This window comes from Diabrotica virgifera, chromosome 8 (assembly GCF_917563875.1).
Source record: "Diabrotica virgifera virgifera chromosome 8, PGI_DIABVI_V3a".
Taxonomy (NCBI): domain Eukaryota; kingdom Metazoa; phylum Arthropoda; class Insecta; order Coleoptera; family Chrysomelidae; genus Diabrotica; species Diabrotica virgifera.
The window spans coordinates 178,414,641-178,435,299 of NC_065450.1; positions in this window are offsets into that span (position 1 = coordinate 178,414,641).

The window sequence follows — 20,659 nt, forward strand, 5'->3', positions numbered from 1 at the left end:
GTTTCAATAAAACTAATGCGAAAGAAATGTAACATTATTTTTTATTTTTTTTTTATTAAGAATCATACATTTAACTACGAGATTTGAAAAGTAATTATACCATTCAAAATATTTGAAATATTTACTTCTTCGTTCATAAAATCATATTGATTTGTTTTTATTTAGCTTAATGCCTCGGCAACATATATAAGACATCAAGGGTTAAGGTAATCGAATTCATTACCTTTTTCAGTAATCTGTGTTAAACATTTTTTGTGGAATATTAAATTCTAAATTGTGCTTTCACTTAAATACTGTAGCCAGGTAATTTTGCCGTCAGCGGTTTTAATTGGCCATAAAACAAAAGCTTTTTAGTAAAATCCGGGATGAATTTTTTACTTTTAAAAACACCCTTTACGATTGTCTTTATTTACTTTTAATTTTCCGTAACGCTGAATTCAGAGGTGTACTCGATCCAAGTATTATTCTGTTCATTGAAATTTGTGTGTTTTTCATTACACAGGTTGATTAAATTAAAGTAAATAACCAGGTGCCACTTATTCCTGTCTCTCCTAAAGCTGTACACACTTTTCCAGGTAGACAAGGCGAAAACGGCGGGTTCGTTGGAAAAAATATTCCCATAAATTTTTTTTGCATAATCACATTCGTGAGACACCCCAGAATAAGGTACAAGAAGTCGCCACGCGAAAAGTGGTCCAATTTTTTTAACAATTTTTTTTAATCAAATTGCAAAAATCAATATTTTTGGCCCGGACAAATTTTTTTACATTTTTTGGACCATTCTGGATAAAAAAGGTCTCTTGTAATTTTTCTCTAACGTTGATCGTGTTCGAGTTATAAGCAATTTAAAATTTGAAAAACGCGAAAATGACCATTTTTAAGACTTAATAACTCGGTTAAAAATTATTATATTATGAAAGTCAGAAAGTGTTTAAAGCAAATTTAAAGCCTTCCCTACATGATCCTGAAGAAATTTGTGTCATTAATTTATTACTAAGCTGTTATTTTTATTTATTAATAATGAGCGGTAAGATCGTATTGACGCGGCTGCAAATGTGAGTGCGAGTGAGTTTCGCCATTGGACTGCCTGAATGGCATCTCTTTCGCACTCATCATGGACGGCCGCCTAAAACGTGCATGGCGCTCATTATTATTACTTAAAAATAACAACTTAGTAATCAAATAATGACAAAAATTTCTTCAGGATCTTGTAGGAGGGGCTTTAAAATTTGATTTAGTCACTTCCTGACTTTCATAGTAATAACTTTTAACCGAGTTATTAAGCCTTGAACATCGCCTTTTTTCGTTTTTTTCAATTTTAAAATGCTTTTATCCCGAAAACCATCAACTTTAGAGAAAAATTATAAGAGATCTTTTTTATCCAGAATGGTCCAAAAAACGTAAAAAAATTTGTCCAAGCCAAAAATATTGATTTTGCAATTTGAATAAAAAAAATTGTTAAAAAAATTTGGACCACTTTTCACGTGGGCGACTTCTTGAACCTTATTCTGGAATATCTCACGAATGTGATTATGCAAAAAAATTTCATGGGAATATTTTCTCCAAAGAACCCGCCGTTTTCGCCTTGTCTAAAGAATATTATCTGGTTCAACGGCTTTCCCTTTCTTTATTTAATGAAGTGCTTCCTCGTTTGTTATTTTTAGCGACCATTTCTCTTACGGTAGTCCAAGTAATAAAGCTTAAAATAGGACAAAACCTCGCAATTTTTACAGAATGGATCGATTTGCTTGAACATTTGAGAATAAGTAGTGGATAGTCCAAGGATCAAAATATATAATGCTGAAAGACGCCTTTACCATGGGGGTGGTTATCACCACATCTCGTGGGTGAAAATTTTTAATTATATTTTGACTACAAAAGTTGGTAAAAATATGAATTGTAAGCAAAAAACCTACTATACATTTTTTTATAAAATTAATAATTTTCGATTTATTCGCTATCGAAAGTGTTAGTTTTATATCGAAAAAATCAATGTTTTTAATAACTTTTCTGCTAGTAACTCCACAAGTTTTCGTTTTATCTAAAGAACTTTATCTAAGAAAAATATACCTTTTGAAAAAATAAACAAATCGTTTTTTTTTTATTTTCTTTAAGGCTAATAGTAATCGAGCTATACTTTATTATATGTTAGCTCTTCTTCGTTAAATGCTAAATATTGTAGTTTAAAAGTCAAAAGACGGGAAAACTATGCATTTTTCGTGGACAACTTGTGTAAACTAATTTAAAGTATTTAAAGTATTTTTTCTACAATCGTGTTAAAAATGCAATTTTTAGCACTCCATACGAGCGTTAAAAATGCTACTTTAAGGTACTAGTGCTTTAAAAATTTTATGGCACTGCAGTTCGTATTGACCGTATAGGCAATTTTGATGTAATGTCAAAAAAATATAAAAATGGAATGTCAGTCAAGCTCAAGTAAAAGTTTTAGTAGATATTGTCCTGTAATTACGTTTGTAGAAAAAATATTGTATGATATGCGTGTTAAAAAGTACATTTTTAAGGCACTCATGTGAATTGCAGAACTCGCTTCGCTCATTCTGCAAACTTTCACATGTGTGCCCTAAACGTGTCCTTTTAACATTTATATCATAAATAACTATAAAAATATCTATTAAGTCGCTAGCTCAAAAATTAAGTGACTTATAATGAAAAGAATGTCAGTCCCTATTTTTTTTTCAGCCAAAAAGTGATTGGAAGCAACCCCCTAATCAGCACCCTAAGTTAAATTAGTCATTGACCTTATTTGGTCTTCTTTATTTATGTATTATTAATAGGTTCTAAAAGTTTGTCCGGCTTAGAATGATTAGTTTTTAAAAAATGGAGTTAATAGCGAATATAAAATTTTTGTAGTTTGGAAAAAAATGTCTTTTTCTTCAAAATAGAAAGATTAGCATCAGAGATACGAAAACAATTTTAATACGAAATTATAGCATTTAATTCCCAAGAAAATGGATGGTTTGCAAACATTTTTTTACGGCAAAAATTGAGTGAGGTATTGACAATTAAAACTTGTAATAACATGCAAAAACCACCTTTACCAACCCTTTCAATGTCACCTCTTTTTGCGACTGAGGATTTTAAAAAGATTTAATATTAATAGGCTTATAGACCTTGTAAAACCCTACAAAATTCTTTTTCAACAAACTTTCTAAGATAAAAATTAAAAAAGTTGCGGTTAAAAAATCAATATATTTTTATAAAAGAAAATAGGAAAAATCCAATTGGAAGCAATAATGTAATTTAGCGATGTTTTTAGTCATTGTCCTTATTAATTCTTCTTTATTTATGTATTATTAATAGATTCTATAAATTTGACTGGCTTATTAGAATGATTAGTTTAAAAAAAACTGGAGTTAAAGCGAATAAGGAATTTTTATAATTTGGTAAAAAATGCCATTTTCTTCAGAATAGAAAGATTAGCATTAGTGATAATATATCGACTTGTGCCTCGGCTCGTGGCAACAAACTTCTGCGCTCGTGAGAAATATTTCTTTTTTTCTCTTGTAAAATATATTATTTTCAAATTGCGCCAAACATTTGCTTTTAAAATTTGACATTTCACTTTTAACTGCAGTGCCTTAAAAATTTTAAAGCACCTAGTGCTTTAAACTGACATTTTGAGGTTCCTATGGAGTGCTAAAAATTGCATTTTTAAAACGTTTGTAGAAAAAATATACAGGGTGTTAGTAAATAAGTATAAAAACTTTTAAGGGCTAATTCTACATGAAAAGTTAATGCAAGTTTGCTCTATAAACATATGTTCGCAAATGCTTAGTTTCGGAGATACGGGGTGTTGAAATTTTTATTTCAAACTGCCAATTTATTTATTGCTCTAAGACCAGTTGAGCTATGAAATTGAAATTTGGTGAGTTTAAGAAGATAGTTATTAAGAATTTTATGACATACAATTAAGAATTTTGTATTCATCATTGGCGCGTCTACGGGCAATGGTCTGAATTATTTTAAAGAAAAAATAGTACGCCATTGAGATATTTCGAATTAGAAATTATTTTTAAATTCCGCGTCTAATTTATGATAACAAACCTTTCTTGCCTTTTTTTTATATGATGCACCGTTTTTATGCAGAAAAATAAGACATCTTGGCGCATATTTTTCATCATCAAGAACTATCCAACATAATAATACTAAACTAAAACAATAACAGAAAATATTACTAATAGGCCAGGGTAATAAGACAAAAATATACCCTGTTCGTGACACTCGAGCAGCCAGGGTACTGAAGCGTTTTTTCGACAAGTACCTAGTACCTATAGGAACAAATTGTAACTATTTCCTGCGTAGGATCTGGCGGCCATTTTTATTTATAAACAATTAACTTTCAAAAAATGTCATTTTTCCCTTTTTTTTTCAAATCAATGGAAAACAGTGAAACTTATGATATTTTTAGTACAAATATCTTTGAGATTATGGAAAAAGCTTTAAAATGACATATTACAAAGTTTGATGTACTCATTTATTGTTAATATAATTGCGAAAAAAGCTCGGAATTGCAAAAAAAAATATTTTCGCAATAACTGCTGTAAAAATTAGTGTACAGATTTGAAATTTTTGTCAAATGAGGGTTCTTTTGTGCTTAAGATGTGGTAAAAATTTCAAAGCGATTCATTCAATTGTTTAAATTTTATTCGAATTGTTTATCTCAGTGAGCATTTTTTTTGCACTAACATAAGTCAGAAAAAAATGACGTTAGAACCATTCCATAGGTGTCAAATTTAAGAGCATGAACTATATTTTCAACTTGGTTTAAAAAAAGTGAATAAAAAATGCATTTATTAGTAATAAATAATTGTGCAAAAGTATCGTAAATCTTTCCTTATAAACTTTTTGAATAACTTTTTCCAAAAAAATTAACTTTTTTACCCTGTTTTAAGTGCACAACTACCAAGTAATGTTATTTATATCATAATTGATAAAAAATTGTAATAAATATATATAATTTCTTATATAACAAAATAAAAAGTATATAAGGAAAGATTTACGATACTTTTGCATAATTATTTATTACTAATAAATGCATTTTTTATTCACTTTTTTTAAACCATGTTGAAAATATAGCTCATGCTCTTTCATTTGCCACCTGTGGAATGGTTCTAACGTCATTTTTTTCTGACTTATGTTATTGTAAAAAAAATGCTCTCTGGGATAAACAATTTGAATAAAATTTTAACAATTGAATGAATCGCTTTGAAATTTTTATCACATATTAAGCATCAAAGAACCCCTCCCTATATGACAAAAATTTCAAAGCTGTACACTAATTTTTACAATAGATATTGCGAAATTAATTTTTTTTTGCAATTCCGACCTTTTTTCGCAATTATGTTAACAATAAATGAGTATATCAAACTTTGTAATAAGTCATTTTAAAGCTTTTTCCATAATCTCAAAGATATTTGTACTAAAAAAACCATAAGTTTCACTGTTTCCCATTGATTTGAAAAAAAAAGGGAAAATGCCATTTTTTGACACTTAATTGTTTATAAATAAAAATGGCCGCCAGATCCTACGCAGGAAATAGTTAAAATTTGCTCTTAATGGTATTACCTGTCGGAAAAACGCTTCAGTACCCTGGCTGCTCGAGTGTCATGGAAAAAACCTTATTACCCTGGACTATAATACCATTTCAACTAGGTGCAAAGCTGCAAGAAATGTTTAAAATGATCTCCTTTACAGTTAACAGAAGAATTTTATATTCATCATTGGCGCGCGTACGGGTAATGGTCTGAATTTTTTCAAGAAAAAAATAGTACGTCACTGAGATATGTCAAACTAAAAATCATTTTTTAATTCCCCGTTAAATTGACGACAAAAAATCTTTCTTGCCTTTTTTCATAGGAGGCGCCGTTTTTATGCAAAAAAATTAAACATCTTAACGTTTACAAAGTATTTGAACTAAGTTTTTATGCATATGGAAACTACCTCAATTACTTGGTAAGCGTTAAGATTTTTTATTTTTGAAGATATTCTTCTTTAGCGGCGAATCGATTGAGGGTAAAATTTGATTGATCCGCGCGCATGCGCACACCGACAGTATGGTATTAGTTGTTATACGGGCTCTGATTGGGTGTTGAAATTTTGAAATAATCTGTCAATAATTGTTCAATTTGGAGGTTATCGGTAAACAAAAATATTGTATAACATTAGTTTTTATTGATGTGTGGACAGAAATAAAATCAAATTTATAATTATAGTGACTTACTAAATAGTTTTGAAAAGCCGCAGGTACGTAATTCTAAATGTTTCAGTTGGAAATACCTAATAGTTTCAATACCTATCTATTTGGAAAATGTAAACAAAATAATGTAGTTACCTATTAGTAGGCAATGCTTTAATTTACATAATCTGATTACGAACAAACTTTCTACAAATCTCCATCTCATATATCGTTTTCTTACTCCATATTTTGTTGTATTTCGACAAAAATCAAACTAATAATTTTATTAAATTCATATAAATTTATGGTGTAAACGATTAGTTTGTGTATATTCCCACATGACATATACAAGAGTTTGGTGCAGTTTGAAATGGCGTCAACTTTCGTACGGCGCGGTAGACGTGAAGTGGGTTCAAGCCTCAAGCAAGTTATTATTTTTTATTTTTTTTTATAAATTTTATGATTGTAAGTATATTATTATACCTATAATTTTTGAAGTTATTCTTCTTTTTTGAAAGTGGTAGATAAAGTTAGTTTGATTTTTAAATAAAAGAAGTACTAATAACCTTTTAAGTATATTTACTTCGTTTAAATTACCTATTATATAATAGAAGAATATCTTCTTACGTGCGTACAAAGTACACACACATTCTTTTTTTTTTTGTATAAAAACGGCGCCTCGTATGAAAAAAGAGAAAAAAGATTTTTTGTCGTAAATTGAACGAGGAATTCAAAAATGATTTTTAGTTTGACATATCTCAGTGGCGTACTATTTTTTTCTTCAAAAAATTCAGACCATTACCCGTACGCGCGCCAATGATGAATATAAAATTCTTCTGTTACCTGTAAAGGAGATCATTTTAAACATTTCTTGCAGCTTTGCACCTAGTTGAAATGGTATTATTAATATTTTCTGTTATTGTTCTAGTTTAGTATTATTATATTGGATAGTTCTTGATGATGTACTCGTATTAAGAAATGAAAAATATGCGCCAAGATGTTTTACTTTTCTGCATAAAAACGGTACATCATATGAAAAAAAGGCAAGAAAGGTTTTTTATCAAAAATTAGACGTGGAATTTAAAAATAATTTTTAATTCGAAATATCTCAGTGGCGTACTATTTTTTTCTTTAAAACAATTCAGATCATTGCCTGTAGGAGCGCCAATGATGAATACAAAATTCTAAATTGTATTTCAAAAAATTCATAATAACTACCTCCCAGAACTCACCAAATTTCATTTTCATAGCTCAACTGGTCTTAGAGCAATAAATAAATTGGCAGTTTGAAATAAAAATTTCAACACCCCGTATCTCCGAAACTAAGCATTTGAGGACATATGTTTATAAAACAAACTGGGATTAATTTCTCATGTAGAATTAACCCTTAAAATTTTTCATACTTATTTACTAACACCCTGTATTATAAAATAAAGAAGCAAAATTGGTGTATCCACGAATAAGCCTGAAAGGGCTCGTAGTCATATAACTCTAAAAAAAAGTATTGCGATGATTTTTTTATAAAAACATCCCTTTACACCTAAATAGATAGTGTCTTAATGGCAGCCAAAGTCCGGAAATTGAATTTTTTAAGTTTTTTTGGGTTATGATTGAAAATTGTTCTCTGAAATCTTCTCTTTCCAACGATATATTATAGGAGAAAATATTCTTCTTCTTCTTGTGCCACTCCTATCGGAGATTGGAAATCATCAAGGCTACCCTGACTTTGTTTACAGCTGACCTAAAAAGTTCATTAGTGGTGCAGCCAAACCACTCTCTCAAATTCCGCAACCATGACATTCTTCTACGGTCTGGATTCCCAGGCCTAGGTGACCCAAATACTCGAGTTTTCTTCGTTTTGAAGAGAAACGGGAGAAAATATGCATGGTTACAATATTATTTGTTTTTTCAACATCCGCACTCAACTTACCGTGTACCAATCAACGGCTTAACCAGGATGATCCTAAGGAGGAAGGGTTTACAACTCCCCCAGAGACTGGAGGGTCTCTGGGTGGTATGCATTATAAGTACATCCCAACGGGGGTTATAACCCCAAAACCCTTCCTGGTTACGCCACTGGTACCGGTAGCTTTATTTATAGCCTATTAGAGTGTTTTATGATTTTGCGATTTCCGAATACTAGGTTTTTTAACTTTTGATGTCAAATATCTCTGTATTTTTAGGTGATAGAAGGTCCAAATTTTTACAGTAGTTGTAGGTAGACAATATCAAGTCCCGCGTAAAGTTTTATTGAAAAATGTTCAAAAACAAGTAAAGTAAAAAATAAAATCTAAACTTCTTTGGATTTTTTTGTAAGAGTATTTTAAAAAAATTTAAAATAAATGTTTTCTTCACTCTAACTTTACAAAAATCTACACGGGACTAAAAAATACATCTATTATCGAAATAAACAAAACATAGGTCTTTAAGTGCTTTGGTTACAGAGCTATGTGACGTAAAGTTAACAATGTCGTTAAATGGGTCTTCGGGTACTCTTAAGAAAATGAGGACATACCGAGCTATCGATGTTAGCGTTGAACTTCTTGTAAGCTGATATGTAAGTTATTCTAATATTTAATAATATCGTAGTTTTATACTTAATTTCAACTATGTTCACCAACCTCACATCGACAAGGTAACATTATTGTATACTACAGTTAGCATCAGATTGGATGCAAACTAATAGTGCCAATGTCCAAATGGAGAGTACATAATCAGTCATAATAATATTTTAGTTATTGGCTTATATTAACTTTAATTTCAATTTTAATCCAAGTTTGTTATTTGTTTGAAATCGTCTATATGTATTTGTATTTTAGCTTGTAGTTTTTTTTTACAAACAAACCTCTTTACTGGTCCTGAAGATGGGGCATATATTATTAAGTCCCGAAACTGGTCGCATTTCGACCATCTAACAGACAATGACATTGTGACTAGTGATCCTTTTTAATAACTGTATTAAATTTTTAATTTGTAGCTAGTCAAATATCATGTAAAATTGAAAGGTATAAAATAGTTTTACCTTCCATATTTATTGCAGGAGCAACATATCTCGAGTTATAGTCGAAAGTATGGGTGCAAAAATAGTCCTGTCGCCAGGGGGGGTGGGGGTACAACGGTTTTATTTATTCAGATGGACTTACCCAATTTTTTTTTATGTATTTTGACCAGTATATCACGAATTTTTTTCTGTAACAGTTGATCCGGATGTCAATAAGATTGTTATTAGTTATTAGCAAAGAACTTGAGGAATCATATAACGGCGATTTTTCGCAACACAAAACATTTTTTCGCAATCTTTTGGGCCATTCTTAGCAAAAAATGTTTTTACAAGTTTTTCGTAGGAAATACAAGTTTTCGAGATAAACGCGGTTAAACTTCCAAAAAATCGAAAAATTGCAATTTTTGAACCCGAATAACTTCTGATTAAAAAATAAAATAGCAATTCTGCTTACCGCATTTGAAAGTTGAAGTCAAATTATACCGGTTTTGATTAATTGCATTCCTAAAAATTAATTTTTTTATTGTTAAACAAAGCTATAAACACATAGTGCTTTTGATGTTTTCAATGCATCTCCCATATAAAATCGAATGAGTAGGCGCGCCTACAAACAGGAAATTTGTACGTAACATGCGTTAAAACGCATTAAAGCACTATTTGTTTAAAGCTTTGTTTGACAATAAAAAAATTAATTTTTAGCAATGCAAGTAACCAAAAGCGATATAATTTGGCTTGAACTTCCAATAATTTGGCTTGAACTTTCAAATGCTGTAAGGAGAATTGTATTTTATTTTTTAAGCAAAAGTTATTCTTGTTCAAAAATTGCAATTTTTCGATTTTTTGAAAGTTCAACCGCGTTTGTATCGAAAACTATGCATCCTACGAAAAAACATGTAGGAACATTTTTTGCTTAGGATGATCCAAAAAATGCAGAAAAATGTTTTGTTTTGCGAAAAATAGCTGTTATGTAATTCCTCAAGTTCTTTGTTTATAACAAACTTATTGTCATCCGGATCAACTGTTACCCAAAAAATCGTGTTTTACGGGTCAAAATACATAAAAAAACTTGGGTAAGTCCATCTTAATAAAGGAGGCTGTTGCACCCCCTGGCGACAGCACTAAAAGTAAAAGATTTCGATTTTTTTCAGATTTTGTTAAATAAAAAATTATGCACAAGGTTTGTGTCTTAAGAATATCCTGATTATTAATACAAGATATGTACATCCTAAAGTTATTCCTGCAAAAAATAGACTCCTATGGAAATTATCCAGTTCAAAATAGATCCCGCCTGGAATATATCATAAAATACATAGCATTTTATTATTTTATTTGACTGTTGTTTGTTGGTCCATATAATGTATGTAGATAACAACCTTTCTAACATAAAAAACCTAAAAACTAAAAAAATGACATGTAGTACTCAAGACCGTAAAAAGAGATAGTAAAAATTTATATTCTCGGCAACTAAAATATATGATCCCTTATATTTCCATACTATCAATTATTCACAAAGGCCGCATTTGCTTTAAGCAATAACCACCACTTTTCTTTCTCCGCCCCTGCCTCATCCGTATCCTTTTTCTCTTTTGAGAGTTTTATTGCCGGCATAAAAAACCATTGAATAAGGTATTCAATTCGAACTTTTCCCGGCGAAAAGCCTGTTTTACGATAGAGATCGGGAGACACATTTAACCGGCTTAAGGTCTTTGAACGGAAAATTAACACTGTTACTGCAACTGCAATTAGGCAGATTTTCTTGAACTGTGATTAATTGACGCTAACTCTGATTAAAAGCGACAATCAGTTACTTCGGACAAAAACTTCTTTAATTAAGTTAAGTTCAAATAGATTAAAACATAATTTATCTATTCGTTATTTTGTATTAGTGTATTTTTGTAGTAATGTTTAAATGTAGTTTTCCATGGGAATTTTCTACTTAATTTTTTGGTAAATACCAGTTAATATAAAATGTTATACAGTGAACTCTCCCCCGTTTAAACGAGGTGTCTTTTAAAGAGAAAAAATATTAAAATTGTTAAAAATAATTGCATGTAGAGAAGAAGGTGGGAATACGGCCCCCTAACTTACGGCCTCCTAACTTGTTTTTCGATTAGAGATTATAAACAATCAACATTTTTAAATTTTAATTTTCGTCAACATAACTATTAGTTTAATAGTAATACAGTATTATTAAAAAAATTTAAAAAATCAAGATCTAACATATAAAAAAATTATTCTTGTCAGTATCTAGGATCCTGTGAAAAACAAAAACGTCACTCGAATATGGCCCCCCAGGGGGCCATATTAAGGGAATACAATGTTCAGTTCATGTTCAGTTTCTGCACCGGCATATTCATTGTGTGCCCACAAAAGACAGCTCTGACACTGTATCCAAGTCTCCCCTCTGCTATTACTTGAATAAGATCTCTCGCAAAAGATGCACACGGCGTCGTCGTTATCAGGAATTGAACCCTGTGAACTTAGTTCGGAATCTGTATCCTCTTCAATTCACTTTCAATTTCACAATTCACACTGGGAAAGGTCACTTTCTTCGTTGTTAGAGTCTTCGACGGTAATACGTTTCCGAACTTTCTCTCGGGCTTTTTTGCAAATTTGACCTCGTCCTCGTCCCCTTCCGCGTCCACAACTCTGTTTACGGTCTTCAGTTTTCTTAAGAGATTGTTCTAATTCAAATTTATAAGGCCATGATGTAATTACAGTGGCTTTTGTTGATTTTCTTCCTCGATTTGAGGTTTTTATTTTAGGCTTGGGTATTGGTGAAATTTGATGGGGTATTATAAGAGAAGGGTTTACAGCTGATGATGTTCCTGGTTTTGAATAGAAGACAGAAGTCTTTATAGTTAGCAGTCTTCCATGCTCGTTAGATGATTTGGGTTGAAGAGATACTGAATCTGATGTTGACGTGCTTGGAGCACATGACCTCAGTTGAATGAAGGATCCAGGAACAGTGCATGAAGTGGGTTGGAGAGACGATTCTACAGTTAAAGTAGCAGTTTTGACAGACGACTTAGTTGGGTTCATCATCGAAGAAGTTGTACGCGATGATATAGTTTCCTCTTCCATTTAAAGCTATTGTGACTCTGCTAGAAAATCAGCATCCTTTAAAATTTGAGGATTGAAGGGATATATTTCAGTTGCTTTAAAACCATTTACCGCGATCTCAGCTGTTGCACATTTTAAGTAAGATTTACTCAATCACTCAGAAATATCATGAGGCTTAAGCATTCTGTCAGAATTTAACAGAAATTTTCTGATTTTTTCTTGCATATTCAACCTCTAACAGATCAAAAAACTCCTTAACTGCTGGGCGATTGAATTCTTAAACTCGAGCGTAAGATGTTCCCATTGGTTTTCTGAGGGATAATTGCTTTTTATGTCTATTTCAGAAATGGTCGAGCCATGCTCTACCTGCTCTTTGATTACTTTGACTGCTAATTGATAAGCCATTCGCCTAACATCTAAGCGTGTAAGTCCATAAAAGATGCGCTCCATTTGCAAAAGATAATCAACTAAATGTTTCTCTAGAGTTAAAGGTAAAATATTTTTTCTACTTAACGGTTTTCGTACTAACAGATCTAATGATAACTCAGGATCATGAACTAGCCTTCTTAACGTAGTTCTTGGTACAGCAAATGTTTTGACCGCTTTCTTAAAACCCATATGCTTTTTACGAACAGCCTCTACTGCCTTTTTCATGTCGTTAGCACTCCACAATTTCCTCTTTTTTTTCTCAGATTTAGGAGAAAGGTTAGTACTAGGCATCTGGAAATAATAAAGAGCAAATATGTAATATGGCCCCCTCAATGTGTATGTAATATGGACCCGGGTCAATAATGCATACACATTCAGGGGGCCATATTAAATAAATAGTTACATTATAAACAAAATATCAAAAAACAATTTCTATCTATTGCAAAATGTTCATAGTTACCTTTAAAAGTCGATATGCAATGGTTTTTCTACACACTAATCAGAGAAAGATAAGGTTTATAACTGGTTTCTTAGAAAAAACAACATAAACACAAGAACGGCAAAAAGTTTTGTTAAGCACGTGAATAAAGCGAGCTTTGTAAGTCGACTAAATTCTAAGCGCGGTAGTTCTCGGGTCCTGACAAGTTTCGATAGATAAAGATAAATGTAGTATCAAGCGTAAATCAACAATGGCATTGGCGGAAGTGACAAATTCACTCGGGGGCCGACTTACCAGCAGGGGCCATATTCCCACCTTCTCCTCTACCTATGTATATACAACATATAATAGGAATATTAGTTTAGAAAAAGTAATATAATACAGTGATGAGCGCGCTAATAACCGGCAAAATAACGCAAAAGATGAAAAACAAATTGAATTGTAAAATAAAAAAAAATAAAACTAGTAGAGTTGTTAAATTTAGCGATAGTAACATATAGATTGACAGTATATTGATTGTTTCCCACCTTTAGACGTATCAGAGGAGTATGTCAACTAAAACTATCACTGTGACAGTTTTAATCATACAGAACTAAAAACTTCGTTTTTACAATGGTATAAAAAAGTTTATTAAAAACCATTGAAAGTCATCCAAAAGGATTCGCAAAACGTTTTCGATCTAGATCAGATCATCTTCAGTGCGTTCTGCTTAGTACATGAAACTAGCAACCTTATGAAATTGGTAACATCGAGAAATATGGTTTACACGATACTTATATGATATTTATAGCGACTCCAAGTCGATGTTAAAAGATTTAATGTGTTAGGAGTTATGACCACTGGTTGGTCTGTGCCAATTGAACTGGCAAGAACCACAAGTTTTTATCGAGCAGGGAACCATGTTGCCCTTTGAGCACTCTTAACACATTCAATCTTTTAACATCGGCTTGGAGTCGCTATAAATATCATATAAGTATCATGTAAACCATATTTCTCGATGTTACCAATTTCATAAGGTTGCTAGTTTCATGTACTAAGCAGAACGCACTGAAGATGATCTGATCTAGATCGAAAACGTTTTGCGAATCCTTTTGCATGACTTTTAATGGTTTTTAATAAACTTTTTTTTGCCATTGTACAAACGAAGTTTTTACTTCTGTATGATTTTTTAATTATGGTATACAGCCAGTTACTGGGATTTTCCCATTGATTTGGTTTTAATCAATATAATGTCAATTTATATGTTACTATCACTAAATTTAACAACTCTACTAGTTTTATTTCTTTTTATCTCACAATTCAATTTGTTTTCCATCTTTTGCGTTATTTTGACGGTTATTAGTGCGCTCATCACTGTATATAACACAAGTTGTGGATGAGACGCAGCATTATCTCTAGGAACAAAAGAACTTTTCGATTTTCTCTCTGCATTCTTCTATCAAATTTATTTAGACAATCTGACATGATTTCCCTTGTCATTTGTTACCCATGACTTCTTATTGCTGTGCCATTCGATAGGTAATTGTTCTGCGTCTGAAATCTTGAACCAACGTGGACGTTTACTGTTCCCGGTTACCAGTGGCCTTTCTTTTTCCCCGATCATATTGATGCAAAATATAATTATAATCCTATCTTTAGAAGCCTTACCTCCAGTGCACCTTCTCATTTCAGGGTATAAGTTGTTTTGCGTAATGCTGTAAACTCTAAAAAAATAATCCAGTCTCATCTGTGTTAAAAATGTCTCGAGGAGAGTATACTCTCATTAAAGTGAGCAGTTTTTCCTTTCAGTTAGAAACCACTAATAAATCTACAGCAGCTGCTTCGCCACACATAGCTTTGAAGGAACTATATGATGTCGCTTACAAAATTTCTCGAGCGATTCACCGGAAGCTTGTACAACAACGCTTAGTTCCCTTGCAACTTTTAATGCATTTTCTTAGATACTTTTACGAGAAACAGGAATATTTTTAGACCGCACTTTACAAAATCAATCAAAAACAATTATTTCTAGTTTCTAGGTCTAATGCTGCATCCAAATCGACTTTTTCGTTCAAACTTAAAATTTTCTTTTTTGGCTGTCCCCATAGTGTTCACGTTGTAAAAACTCTCATAAAAACACTGGCGAAGCGTCCATGTAACCATTGTTACCATTGGTAACAGTTAAAATTTGTAAATAAATATTTTATGACTACTATGAAATAATTCCATTTATATTTTTTAAAAATAGAAATATTTGTTAATAGTATCTACCTAATTCAGTAAAATAGCCAACTAGACGCACGAAAATATCAGCGAGTTTATGTAAAATCGGTTGCACGTTATTATAATACGCCCTTACCACAGTATAAAGAGGTTCCATATTTATTATACTGTGCCCTTACCGTGCGCCGCGCCGTTTACCACTTCTGTGAGTGGCAACGATAGTAGGATCTTTGACTGGATCGTCTCTGAAAATTTTGCGGGGACGATTGCTCGGAAACCGCGTATTGGTGTTACCAAATTTTAATTTGGTGACGCTAGGTAGGGCCGGTGTCTATCGGGACAGAAAATACCGACCGTAAGAATATCAGACTTAATAAATGAAATTTTAATTATTATTATAATTATAGGTAATAATTATAATTCCATTTATGAAGTCTGTTATTCTTAGGGCCGGTATTTTCTCGATTAAACTCCGGTTAGTTAACCGTACCGGCCCTTTGGATTCGATTATTGCATAATATGCATTATTAATTATTAGTTTATAACTTGTAACTGTACTTGCTTATTATACAGATAATATATCTATACCTTTTTATCCTATATAAATCATATTAATTGATTTTAATTACTTGTCGAAATATATTAATTAACAACAACATTATTATAATATGACATATAATAATGTTGATTATACAGTACATTGTAGTGTATAATCAATAAAATAAAAATTATTTAATTATTTAGGCTAAAAATGACAAATGAATGTACTGATTAGTATACTAATTATACAATTTGGATTTTTTAATAAAGTATAAAGGTGATATAATACATATTTTACCTAAAAACAACAAATATGTTTTTAGTTTGTAGATACTTTATATAATTTCTTAAATTTTTAATTTTTTAATTTTATTTCATCTATTTTTATAATAGACCTGGATCGCGCGTACCAAAAAAAGTTGATTAATAGCAAGCTGAAAATTCACGGTGTCTAGTCGAACAAACTTTGATGTATGGGAACACTGTACATATAAAAATATTTATAAAATACATTATATATATATATATATATATATATATATATATATATATATATATATATTTATGCACAGATATCAAAGTGAGGTCCTGACATTACGCGCACTTAGTGAGGACCGGTAGAAAACGTAGACATAATCGTTTCAACTCTTCATAGTGACCTTGACAAGTAAATAGCAATTAAAAAATGACGAGTATACACAAAAAAAATTACGTATATGTGCCCCGTATTGTTCAAGTATATTGCCACCCAAGTGAGGCCATTATACGCAGCTATTAAAGTGAGACTGTATATACTTTTTCGTTATGCGCACAAAGTGAGGACAACTTTACGTGTATATTTCCTTACAGCTCATCAAGTGAGGACCATACAGTGTTGTCGATAAATATGAGATTAATCGTTTCTACTGCCTTTTTCTGTATAACACAGTAAGAATTATTATTGTTTCGATGTTTCAGTCACTTGTAGTTATAAGAAGGATGTGGACTCTTTGTTCTTGCTCGTACTGTTTGTTAATTTTATAACATTTTAGTACCTCAGCATTAAATCACGGTAGCCTTATCGGAGACTAGCGTTAATAAAGAAATAGTTTTATATTTTTTAATAATTTACGTTAAAGATGGATAGGAAAGCAAGAATTTTGAAAATAGCGTTAGTTGAGAACAATAATAATCAAAATGGAGGATACAGTGATAGTTCAGTTATGTGAAATTTATATTGAACTTAACATATAAATATAAAAGCCCGACTTTTGATCTAAGGGGAACACAGTTTTTACGGTACATACATATCTGTCATTTGTCAACCCCCTCCCTTCCATTTCCCCCACACCTTATTTTTAAATAGGGAATAGGGCGTGTGCTAGCTCATTTGAAAGGATATTCAATTCTCTATCCAGTATTATATTAACATTGACATAATTATGTATACAGAGTGTATTTTAGTATAGGTACTGTTGCCCCTGTCGATTTTCATTATGAAACGACAATTTTCCAACCTTAATTTTAGTATACAAGATGATTTACTTAATTTAATTATACTTAATGTACCTTTTTTACTGACTTAATTTTACAGTTATTCCACTAGATGGCAAATACAGTGAATATGTGCATATGTTTTATTTCGAATAATCATTTTAAAATAGTTTTAGTTTTCTATTTTCTCTGAAAATTGTTGCAAGCTTCTTGTTCTTATACTTAAAATCATGTCACTACAAATTTATACGAGACTACATATTAAGAGTATAGAAAGTATTATAATATATGACATACATGCTTTTTTTCATTTATTGAAGATATTTCACCTTATCCTGAAACAATGCAATGTGACCAAGTGTCCTCAACTAAAAAAATATATCCCACTATTTTGATACTAAATGTATAGTTTGTACTATAAACCGTATTGAAATAGATTGCAACATGTGTGTGTGGTTGGGATATTGACTGCGAAACCTAAGGCTTCATTCGCCTAATCATATTTACCTTTGATTCTTATAACAATAAATAAAATTGATTAATATTTTATATCAATATTATTAGTGTTTTTAAACAATATCAGTATGATATATCAGTATGATATATCAGTATGATAAAATCAAGATAAACAATACTATAACAGAAAGCTTTGAGGTCAAACAATGACTGCGGCAGGGTGATCCATTATCGTCTATAATGTTTAGCATATTACTAGAAAAGGTTATACAGGAACCAAACATTAATAGAACAGGTCTGATCTACCACAAAAAACATCAGTGCTTGGCATTCGCAGACGATTTGGTAATCTTGGCTAGGAGCAAAATAGAACTTATAGAAACAGTCATGAAACTCGAGGAGAGGGCAGCAACCAAAGGATTGTATATAAATGAAGCAAAAACAAAGTATATGGAATGGACAAATAAGCAATTCGTTCGGGGGCAATACATAACAATGACAACAGCGAAGGGAACACAGTATAAAATCGAAGAAGTTGAGAGATTTGAGTACTTAGGAACTGTCTTCACAAGAGATCCTAACTGTGAAGAAGAAATACAAAAGAGAATTATGTCGGGCAACCGCGCTATATTTGCTTTTAATGGGTTGTTAAGAAGTAAACATATATCACGAAGAGCAAAACTAAGAACTTACAAGACCGTAATAAGGCCGATAGTAACGTATGCTTCTGAAACATGGGTCACAACAAAAAAACATCAAGAGTTGTTATTAGTTTGGGAGAGGAAAATACTGCGCAAAATCTTCGGTGGGAAAAACTTAAATGGGCAATGGGTAAGAAGAACAAATAAGGAACTAACTGAGCTCTATCAAGATCCTAACATACTAGCAGTAATTAAGGCGCAAAGACTTAGATGGTTGGACCATGTGCAGAGGATGATTCCATCTAGAATTCCCAGAATGGTACTATCTAGTGCATTGGCAGGGAAAAGACGAAGAGGAAGACCGAGGTCACGATGGAGTAATGGAGTTAGAGAAGATATGAGAAGAATTAACTTAAGGAACTGGGAAACAAAAGCGACTGACAAAAGGGAGTGGAAAAGAATAGTACATCAAGCCATGGGCCTACTAGGCTCGTACTGCTTACATATTATAATATCAGTTTTCTAATATTATCCAGTTCCATATCCAGTTCCGAATCCAGTGGTTATATTTCTTCCGTATTGTTTAGTTTCGCTTCCAGTGATTGTATTTTTTTTCTTGTTTTTTTTTGAAATATTTATTTATTATTTTATTACTATATTTTTTTATTGTGCTCATAATAGATTGCAACATTGTCTACAGACATGAATGCAGTAACAATAAATAAAAAAGTCGGAGATCCACACCCCGGATTTAAAATCGAAACCTCTGCTTTACGAATCCGTGATCCGAGGTGTACCCACTAGGTCACTAGGCTATCGCTCTTAAGACAATATTTTTTCCTGAAACGGGGAACTTCTAAAGCCGGGTCTAGACTATGTAACAAAACATGCTAATAACAAAGTTGTACAACAAATTTGTTGTACAACTTTGTTATGTAACTTATGCATGGGTATCCAGGCTATATAACAAAAAAACAAAACAACAACATGCGCATAAATTTTGCAGCATTTTAGATGGATAGCTGGTAGGTTAGGTAGTATATAAAATTGCGTCATATAAGTATGGAGGATCTCTTCATAGCAACAGCAGCTTGTGTAATATTGTGGAGGCGACACCGGCGTGTTAAATTAATATTTTGGATGTGTCCTTCATTAGCAGCTCGAGCAAAATATAGGTAGTGGTACAGCTCTTTTAGCTGATCTGGAAAGAGATAACATAGACCCATCGACAGGAGACATTAAATGTGATGGCAGTTTTAAAAACTTCTTAAGAATAGAAAGTTCTGATTTTGAATTTCTTATAAATGAATTCGGCCATAAAATAGGCAGGAAAGACATTTCGAGATGCAATTCCAATAAGAGAAAGATTAACAGTTATATTATTAGCAAAGTATATTTTTTAAACTTTTTACTCATTGTTTCAGAGAGGAAGTATAACATTTGTGTAAAATTTAATTCCTCAGTATTATCGTCTTCACCTGTTCATGATTGAGTGTCACTGTCTGTTTGAATTGGTGTAGCTGGAGAAGTAGCGGATGTAGGTGTAGTGGACGGAATAGAAAGGCTCAGATATATTGTATGATTGAGTGCCTGTTTGAGTAGCTGATGAAGCAGTCTGCATCTGTGTAGCGAATGAAGTGAATGTTACAGGTTTTATGTCTGAACACTCTGCTCTGTAGAGAATAGTATTTATGTCAAATTTAGAGTTGATTTGCACCGATTTGCTGTTAAGGTTCCGCGTACTGCTTTTCTTTTGTTGGCTTGAGTTATAGGCGTACGTGCATTAGTTTTAACTACAGTTTCTGTATCTATTTTCAGTTCTATTTCAGTCTATTCATCGTGTTTTTTATTTGTTTTTTAAATCAATAAATGTAGCTCATCCCATAGCAATCCCATAATACTCGTTACTTACGAAATAGCTCAATTAAATGAGTAGTCAGTTCTTTCGACAATTTCATCGCGTAAATAACCCTACGTGAACAGAGCAAAGAAAAATCTAGCACAATCACTCCAGAATGAACAAGGCGATATGACTCCAACGGTTGCTGCTCGCGTAGGTACTATGCCAGAGAAATGTTTCAATAACATGTTTTTAGGTGTAGATCAGTGCGGTGCGGTTTTATAACTTTCTTTGACGTTTACCGACATATGTTGGATAACATAAAACATGCTATATAACCAGAAAAATGTTATACAACACTGTGTTTTAAAACTTGTTT